We start from the raw sequence: 12,826 nt of genomic DNA on the forward strand, positions 1-12,826 counted from the left end.
GATGCATGCGGCCATGAATGGGGGCGACCTGCGGAATCTGTGGTGGGTGATCCGCTGGGATTCTGTAGTGTGGACATAATCTTAAAGAGGAGCACACCAAAACCCGTAAAAACAGGGGTGGCCAAGAACTTTGCTTCAACTCTAACCTTAGGCAGTTTGTTTCAGTCAAACCTGCTACAATACTGTAGGCCACACGACAGAAAGGGGAGGGATCACATGACTTATGGGTAGCCTAGAATTCCATGCAACTAGCTCTCCAATCCAATAAAGAGTCAATATAAGAACCTATGCAAATAGTTGTCTAACTAAAGATGAACAAATCTCGAGCATGCTTGGGTTAGTCCGAACCCGAACACTCTACATTTGATTATCGGCAGCTGAAGAAGTCAGATGCAGCCTTAGAGAGTCCTGGAAACCATGATATGACCTATTGCCTATGGCTGTATCCATGTTTTCCAGGACTCCTTAGGGCTGCATCCAACTTCTTCAGCCGCTGGTAATCAAATGCAGAGCGTGCCCGAGGTTCACTCATCACTATCAGCAACTATTACAGAGATAAACTGTGTTTAGTAATGGTAATGATCACTTAATTTCATTGAAGGGGAACTATCAGCAGGTCAGACAAACCTGCAGGTAAACCTCTATTGTGCAGGGGCACTGAGGAAGAGGGTATGTCTCTTACCCTCCTCTACAGTGCCTTTCCTGTGCTGTTAGCAGGATGGGCACTATGGGGCAGGGGCAGTGCTCCTAACAGTGCTCCGGACCGAGAATTACACTGCTAACAGCACGGCAGGAAGGTAAGAGACATACCTTCATCCTCAGCCCCCCGTGCGCAATAGGTTCAGCAGGTTAGATTTGTCCCCTTTAAGAGCCCTTTTTTTTTTTTTTTTTTTTTACAATACAAATTTGGTACATTATAGCAATATGAAAGCAAAACCCTCACCAGGCTGCAATTCAAGTCAAGATCAATAGGTAGCCATATATAGAGGAAAAACAGCATAAAAACTCCCGATGGGCTATGACGGAATTCTGCTCCTCTTTGATCTTTTATTGGGATATGTTGAGTCAGCAGGAAAGACAAGGATGGACACATCAGAGACAGCTCCTCTGTGTATTGCATCATTTAAGTGGCCGTCATATATCACTGCGTGTAGCCGATCCTCGGGGGTCTCACAAGCCAGACCACTTACCAGGTTAGATTAATTCCCAATTCCTGGTCAGACCATCCCTTTAAATTAAGAAAGAAATCGGTGATTTATATTTCCTGTGCGTTCTTCTCTCTTCTTCTCCTCTTCTATCGGGGGAGGGGGAGGGGGGGGCTCTTTAGACTTCTTTAAAACACACACAGGGCAATTTAGATCCCCACTAAGATTACAGCAGAACAAATTGGTCCCAGACAGAGAGCTTTGAATATCTAGTTAAAATCTCCATTTTCCTTGAATTGCTGCTCAGTTTGGGATTGATGTGGGTTTTTATTCTTGACCGCCTCAAGTTCAGCACTCTTTGGCTGTGTCAGATTTGATCTGTTGGAGAGATTATGTTTTATGGAGACCTGAGAGCTATTGTGCTGCATTTTAATGATTCAGCTGTTTCATTCAACCCGAATTTACATACTGCAATTTATTTTGTTGCAGTGTAATTTTGTGTATAGTCGCCCATGGATGATAATTCCTGCATAATTCTCCTGCGCGGTGACAGATCGGGACGGTGCTTTTTTTTTTTTTACGTAGGACTTGCTATAGTGCCAGAATAAATGGATCCTGTGATCTTAAAGGTTTTTTTTAGGATCAGCAAAAAAACAGCGCCACTCCTGTCCTTGGGTTGTGTGCGGTAGTACAACTTGGCTCCATTCACCTTAATGAAACTGAGCTGCAATAACGCACACAAATTGAGGACGAAGAGCGGCGCTGTTTCTGGAAAAAAGTGGCTGTGTTTATCTTATCCTGAATAATCCCTTTAAAATTAATGGCCACCTATTAAATTTTTTTTTTAGTTTTTTTTTTTAGGATTCTCCAGGATTAGGAAAATGAGGTGAATGGAGCTGAGCTTTAATTCAATGCACAACATGAGGAAAGAGTTGGCTCTGTTTTTGGAAGAAAGCAGCTTTTTTTTTTCTGATTATCATGGTTACCCCCCTTTAATTATATAATATATAATTGGGGGGGACTAAGGGGTGGTCTTTCTTCCAGAAACAGCGACACTCTTTCCCTTAGTTTGGGTGAGGGTTTTGCAGCTCACTGTAATTGAAGTGAATGGAGCTAAGCTGTAATACCGCACACAACCACTAGGAGTTGGAGCTATTTTTGCAAAAAAAAAAAAAAAAAAAGTAGCTGTGCTTCTGATACAAAGCCCCAAATCACTTTTATTTCATATTATAGGGGGAATTGATTATTCAATCGAATAATTATTTGTTTTCTGTGTGCATTTTATTGGAAAAATGCTCATCAGGGGCAACTCCTGGTTGTTTGCCCTTTGGTTCTCTGGAGAGAAAATATTTCATGAGGTATGTGAACAACTTCTATTAAAAAAAAAAACAACAACAACAAAAAAAAACTAATTCCTTTCAGTAGTTATAAGCTGCTGTATGTCCTGCAGGAAGTGGTGTACTTTCTCCAGTCTGACACAGGGCTCTCTGCTGCCACCTCTGTCCATGGCAGGAACTGAAATAAACACCTCCCTCCAACCACGGTGTATTCGGGCGCAGATCCAGGAGAGATGCAAGAACGTAATGATTAAAAATTTATTATAAAACAAAAAACATTCATGGCGACACCGGTCTGGTTTCTTTTTCTAGTGTCATTACTAGAGAAAGAAACCAGACCGGTTTGGAAACGCGTTGTGTCGCCATGAATGTTTTTTGTTTTATAATAAGTTTTTAATCATTACGTTCTTGCATCTCTCCTGGATCTGCGCCCGCATACACCCTGGTTGGAGGGAAGTGTTTATTTCATTGTTACCCATCTTGCATGGTTTACCTGGGGAGCGGCTGCGGTCCTTCTACATGCGGTTGTTGAGTGTTGTGCCTCCTCTTGCACAACCCCACCAGGTGAGAGTTTTTTAATCATTGCTCTCACCTGCCCCATTTTCGTCTTGATCTTTGCTATGGAGCGCTGTTCCAGATCCTTATGTCATGTCAGGAACTGTCCAGAGCAGGAGCAAATCCCCATAGAAAACCTCTCCTGCTCTGGACAATACCTGACATGGACAGAGGTGGCAGTGGGGAGCAGTGCCTTAGTGCCTATTCACACTACAGAATTAGGGTGCACTGTGGACCCCACTTGAAGTTCTTCCTGTCCCATTGATTGAATAGGATGCCTCATGAGCACCCTACCGTCCACCCAAAGAATGTCAATCCCGCCTTAATTCCATAGTGTGAATGGGCCATTAGATTGAGAACAATTACATGGTTTTCCTTAGCTCTGTTTTTTTCTGGAGTACCCCCTTAAAGATGGATGTCATAAAAAGACTTCATGAAACATCCTTTCTATGAGCCAGAGTAGAGAGTGACTCTTAATCTACACATTGCAATATAACAGGATTTTGGATGCTGATACTTGGTAACAAGTGGATTAGTACAGTATGTTCCTCGGACTCAGGGACGGCTGCTGCCTTCAATTTTCTAGTCTAGTAGCTCCTAATCTGGCAGGCCCAGGCTGCGCATGTTTTATCTGGACAGTCATTCATGTTACTATTGGCTTTCAATTACTCACCGTAATATGTGACAGAGACGGCCTCTGCATGCCACACAGGCGTTATAATCCAGAAGGTAAAAGAAAACGAGAGAAGATAAAATAATAATAATAAAAATAATAATAATAATAATAATAATAATAATAATAATAAATTATTATTATTATTATTATTATTATTACAACAACAACAACAACAACAATAATAATAATAATAATAATAATAATAATAATAATAATAATAATAATTATTACAACAACAATAATAATAATAATAATAATAATAATAATAATAATAATAATAATAATAATAATAAAAGATTTCTCCTTTAATTTGATGGCTTCTGCGTCCGAACAACGATCAATCATTGTTATAATCCAGTAGGTAAAAGAAAACGAGAGAAGATAAAATAATAATAATAATAATAATAATAATAATAATAATAATAATAATAATTATTATTATTATTATTATTATTATTACTATTATTATTATTACTATTATTATTACTATTATTATTATTATTATTATTATTATTATTATTATTATTACTACAACAACAATAATAATAATAAAATATTTCTCCTTTAATTTGATGGCTTCTGCGTCCGAACAACGGCCAAAGAATGTTGCAGTATTAAAATCTTCAGTGAACTGTAATTACAGCAAAATAAATATGTTTGCCAACGTCTGATTCTCAGGTATAGAACCTCGAGGCTTCTGATTTGGGATAGGACACTGTAAAATATGTCCGTAATTTTGAGTGTAAAAATAGTTAATTTTTCTTTCTGACCGTTCTCTAGTGATGAGCGAACACGTTAACGTTCGTATGTTCGTTCGAACATGAGGCTAATTGTTTGTCGATCACAAACAATTTGTTCTATGATTGGAATGGTTGTAACAATTATCTTTGAACTGATTCGAACTTGTGAACGTACACAACGGCGTAATTTACGCTTTGCGCCTGATAATCTGTACGCATGCGCGTTACTCTAGACTGAAATGTACACAATCTGTACGCAACTGCATACACAAAATGTGCACCCAAATGCATACGAAGCTAATGTACACTTTGCACCTGATAATCTGTACGGATGTGCGTAGACTGAAACGTACGTTTGCACTGTACGTTCGTTATTTGTTTGGGAATGTTCGGCAAACACAAACCGGTCACGATTTTTTTTTTTTATGTTCGTGTTCGGGATCTAAACCCAACATCACATTGTTCGCTAATCTCTACTGCTCACTCAAAATTTCTATCATATTTTGATATTTTTTTTTACTGTATATGAATATTGGCTATGGCTATGTTCCCACACAATATTTTTGGTCAGTATTTTGCAACCAAAACCAGTTATTAAAAAATCTCAAGTTTTTCAGTACTTATAGGCTGTTGTGTGTCCTGCAGGAAGTGGTATGTTCTTTTCAGTCTGACACAGTGTTTTCTGCTCACATCTTTGTCCATGTCAGGAACTGTCCAGAGCAGGAGAGGTTTTCTATGGGGATTTGCTGCTGCTCTGGACAGTTGCTGACATGGACAGAGGTGGCAGCAGAGAGCACTGTGTCAGACTGGAAAAAACACACCACTTCCTGCAGGACAAACAGCAGCTGATACGTTCTGAAAGACTTGAAACCCATTTTTTTCCTAACCCACTGAAGTGATGGCCATGCTGGTTGTATTATACTAACCTCTTGCACTTTCTTGCACTTGCACTTTGACTGTTTGTATTGTTATTATGTACTGATTTACTTGATAGTGTGTTCTTGACACATAGGATTTGGCACAAATTTGTGTTTTGTTATTGTATACATTAACTTGTCTTATAGGATATATTAGTTTATTTATTCATTCATTTATTTATTTATTTATTTATTTATTCTTGGATGGGGATCATGGTCATCACATAAGATATTGTTCAGTGGTTTGGTGCTATTTTAATTGTTTTTATGTTTTTTTGTTTGTCCCTGGCATTTATGTAAAATAAAATTTCTATCCATTTATGCTAGTTATGAGGTGCAGTCCAATTTTTTCAGTCCTTTTTTTTTCTTTGGAGTGTCCATAAGTAAGCATCAGTCAGCGTCCATTAGTAAGTGGGAGTAGGCGTCAGTCAGTGTCCGTTAGTAAGTGTCAGTAAACGTCCGTACATTTACTGCTAAAGCTGGAGTGTACACACAGACAGTGGTGCTCCCTCTCTTCTGAGCCCTGTTGTGCGCCCGTACAATACTGTACGTTCAAAAATTGGGTATTTTTGTACTCAGGAGAAATTGCCTTACAAATATTGGGGGGCTTTTTCTCCTTCAAGCTTTTTGAAATTTGAAAAATTTGGGGTTTCACCAATGTATAAGTGTGAAAAATTAGATTTTTAATTTTACAGCCCAATTTTGCAAAAAAAAAACTGTAATAAACCTGTGGGTTCCAAATGCTCATTGTACCCCTTACTACATTCCTTTAGGGGTGTAGTTTTCAAAATGGGGTCACTTGTGGGGTTTTTCCACTGTCTCCACATTAGGGGAGCTTTGTAACTGTAACATAGACTCCTACACTCATTCCGGCCAAATGCAATCTCCAAAATTTAAAGGGTGCTCCTTCTCTTCTGAGCCGTGTTGTGCACCCGCACAACACTTTACGTCCACAAATGGGGTATTTATAAAAACTGCAGATTCAGATGAATAATATTTTTTTTATTGTGTTTTACTTTTTATAGCTGGTTTAGTATGAAAGAAATAGGATTGATATGAAATGTCTGCTAAGAAAATGGAATTTTTTCCTTTTCACCCTTATTTTGAAGTTATTCCTGTAAAATGCCTAAAGGGTTAAAAACTGTTTAAATGTCATTTCGAATACTTCAAAGGGTGAAGATTACAAAATGAGGTGAATTATGGGGGTTTCTAGTATACAGCCCTCAGGAATATGCTCCTAAACTGAACTGGTCCCTAAAAAATTCTAAGTTTAAATTTTCACAAAAATTTTGAAAATTGCTACTGAACAAAACCTATTGCTACTGAAATTGCCTCTCAAATCCTAAAAAAGTTAAAGCATGTTCCCAAAAGGCTGCCAATATAAAGTAGACATGTTATAGATGAGAATAAATCCATAATTTATGTAGTATAACTATCTTCCTTATTGGCAGAGACTTTGAAATTTAGAGAAATGCAATTTTTTTCAAATTTTTACAACATTTTGGAGTTTTTCACAAAAAAGTTAAAGGTATCGGCCCAAATGTACCACTAACATCCAAATGTACCACTAACATAAAGTAGAACATGTCACGAAAAAAAAAATCTTGGAACCACAAGGATTGGTAAAAGCATTCCAAAGTTATTGATGCATAAAATGGCACATGTCATATTTGAAAAATGTGGCCGTGTCATAAACACCAAAACTGGCTGCGTCCCCTAAGGGTTAAAACAATGGCGGTTGTTTTGAAAAAAGTGTAATTATTTGTCAATAACTGGCGGCCATCCACTCAATTTCAACAGTGCGTGAGATTTTTTTTTGCAGTTGGGGGGATGTTTTTAGCGATTTTCATGTCTGTGTTGGTTCTGTATCTTGCCATTGCGGTGAGCTGTTGCATTTTTCTGTGTTTTTGTGTTTGCAATTTCATCCACAGCAACGTGCTCCTGCCTTGTGTGAATGGTGTTCTAGGAGAGCTGACCAAACTTGTCTTTTCCCCATATGGATATGTTCGCACTTCATTTTTTTTTTTTTTTGGGGGGGGGGGGGGCTGTTTTATTGGGCGGCCGTAATTTTTACTATAACCTCAAAAATATGGCTGAAATAAAAAAAGGTTGTGTGACCATAGCCTACACTTCTCTTAGACTATACTGAATCTTCTCCGATTTGCTGCTGAGGCTGCTGTAATCACAGGATCCACTATCTCCGCAGACGGGATGGAAGATACCATGGCCCGCTGTCATAGATAACGGTGGGATTTGGTGACAATAAACTTTGGGAATTTGTTATTCATTCTATTTTCCTTGTCTTTAATGTATTCTCCCTAGATTTATTTTCTTCCAGACATCACTTTGTTCTCTGTATACATGGCATTAAGCGTAGATTCACAGTAAGTCGTTGTCTTGTGAAAAGATCTTATATGGTTTCTATGGTAACAAAGCAGTTTGATAGCAAATTTATAGTAAAGACATGTGGAGGGAGTTAGCGAACAGCTGTTACATTAACCAAGGTGACAGCCATGCCTACAAGGTATCTGGTTGCAGAAGTTGTCACTTTTCTAGACCTCACTAGACTTCTATTAAAGGGGTCATCCAGTGAAAATCTTTTTCTTTCAAATCAACTGGTGTGAGAAAGTTATATAAAGATTTGTAATTTACTTCTACTTCAAAAATCTCCAGTCTTTCAGTACTTATCAGCTGCTGTATGTCCTGCAGAAAGTGGTGTTTTCTCTCCAGTCTGACACAGTGCTCTCTACTGCCACCTCTGTCCATGTCAGGAACTGTCCAGAGCAGTAGCAAATCCCCATAGAAAACCTCTCCTTCTCTGGACAGTCCCTGACATAGACAGAGGTGGTGCTCTCTGCTGACATCTCTGGCCGAGACAGGAACTGTCAAGAGCAGGAGAGGTTTTCTATGGGAATACTTATAGAAAACCAAGAAAGAGTTCCTGTCTCGACCAGAGATGTCAGCAGAGTGCACTGTGCCATAGTGTAAAGAATAGTTCATTTCCTGCAGGACATACAGCAGCAGATAAGTATGAAAAGACGTGAGATTTTCAAATAGAAGTAAATTAAAAACCTATATAACTTTCTGAAAGAAAAAAAATTGAAAGAAAAAGATATTTGCTTGAGTACCCCTTTAACCAATGAAGTCCATGTTCTTATAGTCTGGTTCTTCATATTATGCTATAGTCATATGATGCTTTAAGTGCTCTTAAAGGGGTACTCCAGGCATTTATATATTCAATGTATATCTTGTAGTTTTGAGTGGACTTGCCAAACTGTTTGAAATCGGCAACATTTTTGGAACCCAAACTCCTAGCACTTGACTCCTGGGGTCTGAAAAGGTTGGATGCTGCCCTAGGGAGTCCTAGGACGTATTAGCCTGGCAGTGGTGGGTTAAGTGGGCAGGGACAGTGGGCAAGGGCAATGGGCAGGAGCAGTGGGCATGGACAATGGGCAGTGGAGAGGGACAGTGGGCAGCAACAGTAGGCAGGGGCAGTGGGCAGGGGCAATGGGCAGGAGCAGTGGGCATGGACAATGGGCAGTGGGCAGGGACAGTGGGCAGCAACAGTAGGCAGGGGCAGTGGGCAGGGACAGTGGGCAGGGACAGTGGGCAGGGGCACATGGCAGGGACAGTGGGCAGGGGCAATGGGCAGGGGCAGTGGACAGGGGCAGTGGGCTATGAATGCAGATTCATAGGAAATGACACTACAGAGCATTGCAGCAGATTTCGCAGGGTAAAAACGTCTGTAATGCGGTACGCGCGAAACTGGCTTTTCCAATCATAGTTTTCCTTCTAACTGGTTCCATTTTTGACTTTGGTTAAAAAAAATAATAATCAAAATATATATTAACACTGAAAAAAATACTATACTGAGATTGACTCCCCGTTTATTAGCATATCCTGGGCAATCTATAGTGATTAGTTGCTGTTGATAATGAGAGTTATTGGTGCGCTGGTATTGAGTTATCCTTCCATATTTATTAGCTATCTTTGTTGTGTAGATTAACCCCCTGAGTGCATAAAAAATATTAATCAATGCAATGCGTATTGTCCTGGCCTTTTCATAAACTAAGTGAGTCTGTTTTCACTTTGCTCCATCAATATTTCCCTTCATTGGATTATTTCCAGTCTGAAAAATCAGATTAATATCTGCTGATCGATAAGGAAAACAGTGTTCAAAGAATTTCCTATGATTCGGCAATGAGCAGATAAGTTTCCTTCTAGTCCCAGTAAGAAATCTCCATGTCTATGAGAAATAATAATAATAGCATCAGGTCCAGGAGCAAATTATTTATCCAACAGCAGATGGAAGAAGATCAAATGCTGCGCGTAAAAAATGACGAGGAAGAGAGAATCAATAACACAAATAATATAAAGAAAAAGAAAGATATTGTGATGTAGCAAAACGTGAATGAATGGGCAGCTGATTTTATTATTGCTGCATGATATATATATATATATATATATATATATATATATATATATATATACAAGAGAACACCTGCAGTGATAATACAATTCACAGTATTCACATACATTACATAATATTAATAATACTATACACACTATAAATATACATATCATGTTATGAATGGAAAATTAAAAAAAATATATTATACAATAAACAAATAGAAAAAAAACTGCGTACAATAAAAATAAAAAATATAGCATAGACAAGACTTCAATAATTAATTAAATAAATATAAATAAAATATGAATAAACTTATAATAAATATTTTTCCATAATTTATTTATTTATATACCGCTCAAAAAATGGGAACGCTCAAATAACACGTCCTAGATTTGAATGAATGAAATATTCTCATTGAATACTTTGTTCTGTACAAAGTTGAATGTGCTCACAACAAAATGACACAAAATTCATCAATTGAAATAAAATTAATTAACTAATTTAGAAATTAAATAAAAGTGGAAAAGCACACTCCAGGCTGATCACTTCTCAGTACCTATGCTTTTTGGCTGACGTTTTCGGTCATTTTTGAATGTTGGTGGAGCCTTCACGCTCGTGGTAGCATGAGACGGACTCTACAACCCACACAAGTGGCTCAGGTAGTGCAGCTCATCCAGGATGCCTGTCCTCCTGATGATGTTGCTTCGACAATGAAACATGTAGATGAGGCTTGATTTTCATTTTAAATAGCACACGTCCGGTGCTTTTAGAGCTAACACAGATCTGCAGTCTGAAGTAGTCTGTATATTAAGAGAGTTGTATAGGCAACATAGCCGTCTCTCAGCACTAATAGCCATTTTTGTCTACTCAGCCTGCATTTGATGTGTTTTTAAACCAAAATTATTTTTTTTATTTGATTTTATTTCACAATAAAAGTTATGTTTTAGGTAGGGTTTTGATATAAAGGAGTTTTTGTACTCCAGGCCGTGTGTATGTTGGTTGAGTTAATAGTATTACTGTAACCCCAGACCCACCTGTGAGAGGGGTGTGTGTCAGTGAGCCCATCCAGAATGGCACATTAATGCGAGCTGTGGCAAGAAGGTTTGCTGTGTCTGTCAGCGTAGTGTCCAGAGGCTGGAGGCACTACCAGGGGACAGGCCAGAACACCAAGAGATGTGGAGGAGGCTGTAGAAGGACAACAATGCAGCAGAAGGACTACTACGTTCGAGGAACAGAAGGAGCACTGCCAGAGCCCTGCAGAATGACCTCCAGCAGGCCACAAATGTGCATGTATCTGCACAAGCGGTTAGAAACTGACTCCATGAGGATGGTATGAGGGCCCAACGTCCACAGATGGAGTTTGTGCTCACAACCCAACACCGTGCAGAACGCTTGGCATTTACCAGATAACACCAGGATCGGCAAGTTCACCACTGGCGCCCTGTGCTCTTCATAGATTAGAGCAGGTTCACACTGAGCACATGTGATAGACATGACAGAGTCTGGAGACACCGTGGAGAGCGATCTGCTGCCTGCAACATCCTTCAGTATGACCGGTTTGGTAGTGGGTCAGTATTGGTGTGGGGGGGGCATTTCTTTGGAGGGGACAAACAGCCTTTCATGTGCTGCCAGAGGTAGCATGACTGCGGTTAGGTACCAAGATCCTCAGACCCCTTGTGAGACCATATGCTTGTGTGGTTGGCCCTGGGTTCCTCTTAATGCAGGACAATGCTAGACCTCATGGGGCTGGAGTGTGTCAGCAGTTCCTGCAAGATGAAGGCATTGAAGTTATGGACTGGCCGCCCGTTCCCCAGACCTGAATCTCAGTGTGCACATCTGGAACATTATGTCTCGCTCCATCTAGCCACGTCCCATCGCAGCTAAAGATGAGCGGAACTTTCAGACTTTCGGTCCAAAAGCGGCTCACTACAGTGCGATGTCTGCGATCCTGGGTGCATAGTTGCGCTCCTGGGAATCTGCAGTCGGGATCTTCCAGAGAATTCAAGATACATTCCCTGGAAATCCAGGGAATTTATCTTGAATTCCATGGAAGATCCTGCCTGCAGATTCTCGGGATCGCAACAATGCACCTGGGATCGCGGGCATCGCAGGCATAGTAGAAGATGCCGTCAGACCAAAAGTCCGACGGTTCGCTCATCCCTAATCACAGCACAAACTTCCAAGAGTTGGCGGCTGCTTTAGTCCAGGTCTGGGAGGAGATCCCTCAGGAGACCATCCACCACCTCATCAGGAGCATGCCCAGGCCTTGTAGGGAGGTCATACAGACACTTCATCAGGAGCATGCCCACGCCTTGTAGGGAGGTCATACAGCCACCTCATCAGGAGCATGCCCGGGCCTTGTAGGGAGGTCATACAGACACCTCATCAGGAGCATGCCCGGGCCTTGTAGGGAGGTCATACACAGGGGCGGTCTTGGCATTTCTGGGGCCCCAAGCGAAGTTATGTGTGCCCCCCCCCCTCGACACACGTTCCAAAACAATAGACCGCTGTGTGTTGCCCCCAGTAGTATATACCCCTTGTGCGCTACCGCCAGTAGTATATAGACCCCTGTGTGTTCCCCGTTATATATAACCCCCCCGTGTGCTCCCCCAGAAGTATATAGACCTCCTGTGTGCTGCCCCAGTTGTATATAGACCCCCTGTGTGCTGCCACCAGTTGTATATACCCCTGTGTGCTCCCCCACTAGTATATAGGCCCCCTGTGTGCTCCATCAGGGGTATTTAGCCCCCCTGTGTGCTCCCCCACTTGGATATAGACCTCATGTGTGCTCCCCCGCTTGGATATAGACCTCATGTGTGCTCCTCCAGTAGTATATAAACCCCCTGTGTGGTTCCCCCGGTAGTATATAGACCCCCTGTGTGCCCCACCAGTATTATATAGACCCATTTTGTGCTGCCCCAGTTGTATACAGACCCCTGTATGTTCCCCCAGTAGTATATAGACCCCCGGTGTGCCCCACCAGTAGTATATAGACCCCTGTGTGCTCCCCCAGTAGTATATAGCCCCCCTGTGTGCTCTCCCACT

This window comes from Dendropsophus ebraccatus, chromosome 2, assembly GCF_027789765.1.
Source record: "Dendropsophus ebraccatus isolate aDenEbr1 chromosome 2, aDenEbr1.pat, whole genome shotgun sequence".
Classification (NCBI taxonomy): Eukaryota; Metazoa; Chordata; class Amphibia; order Anura; family Hylidae; genus Dendropsophus; species Dendropsophus ebraccatus.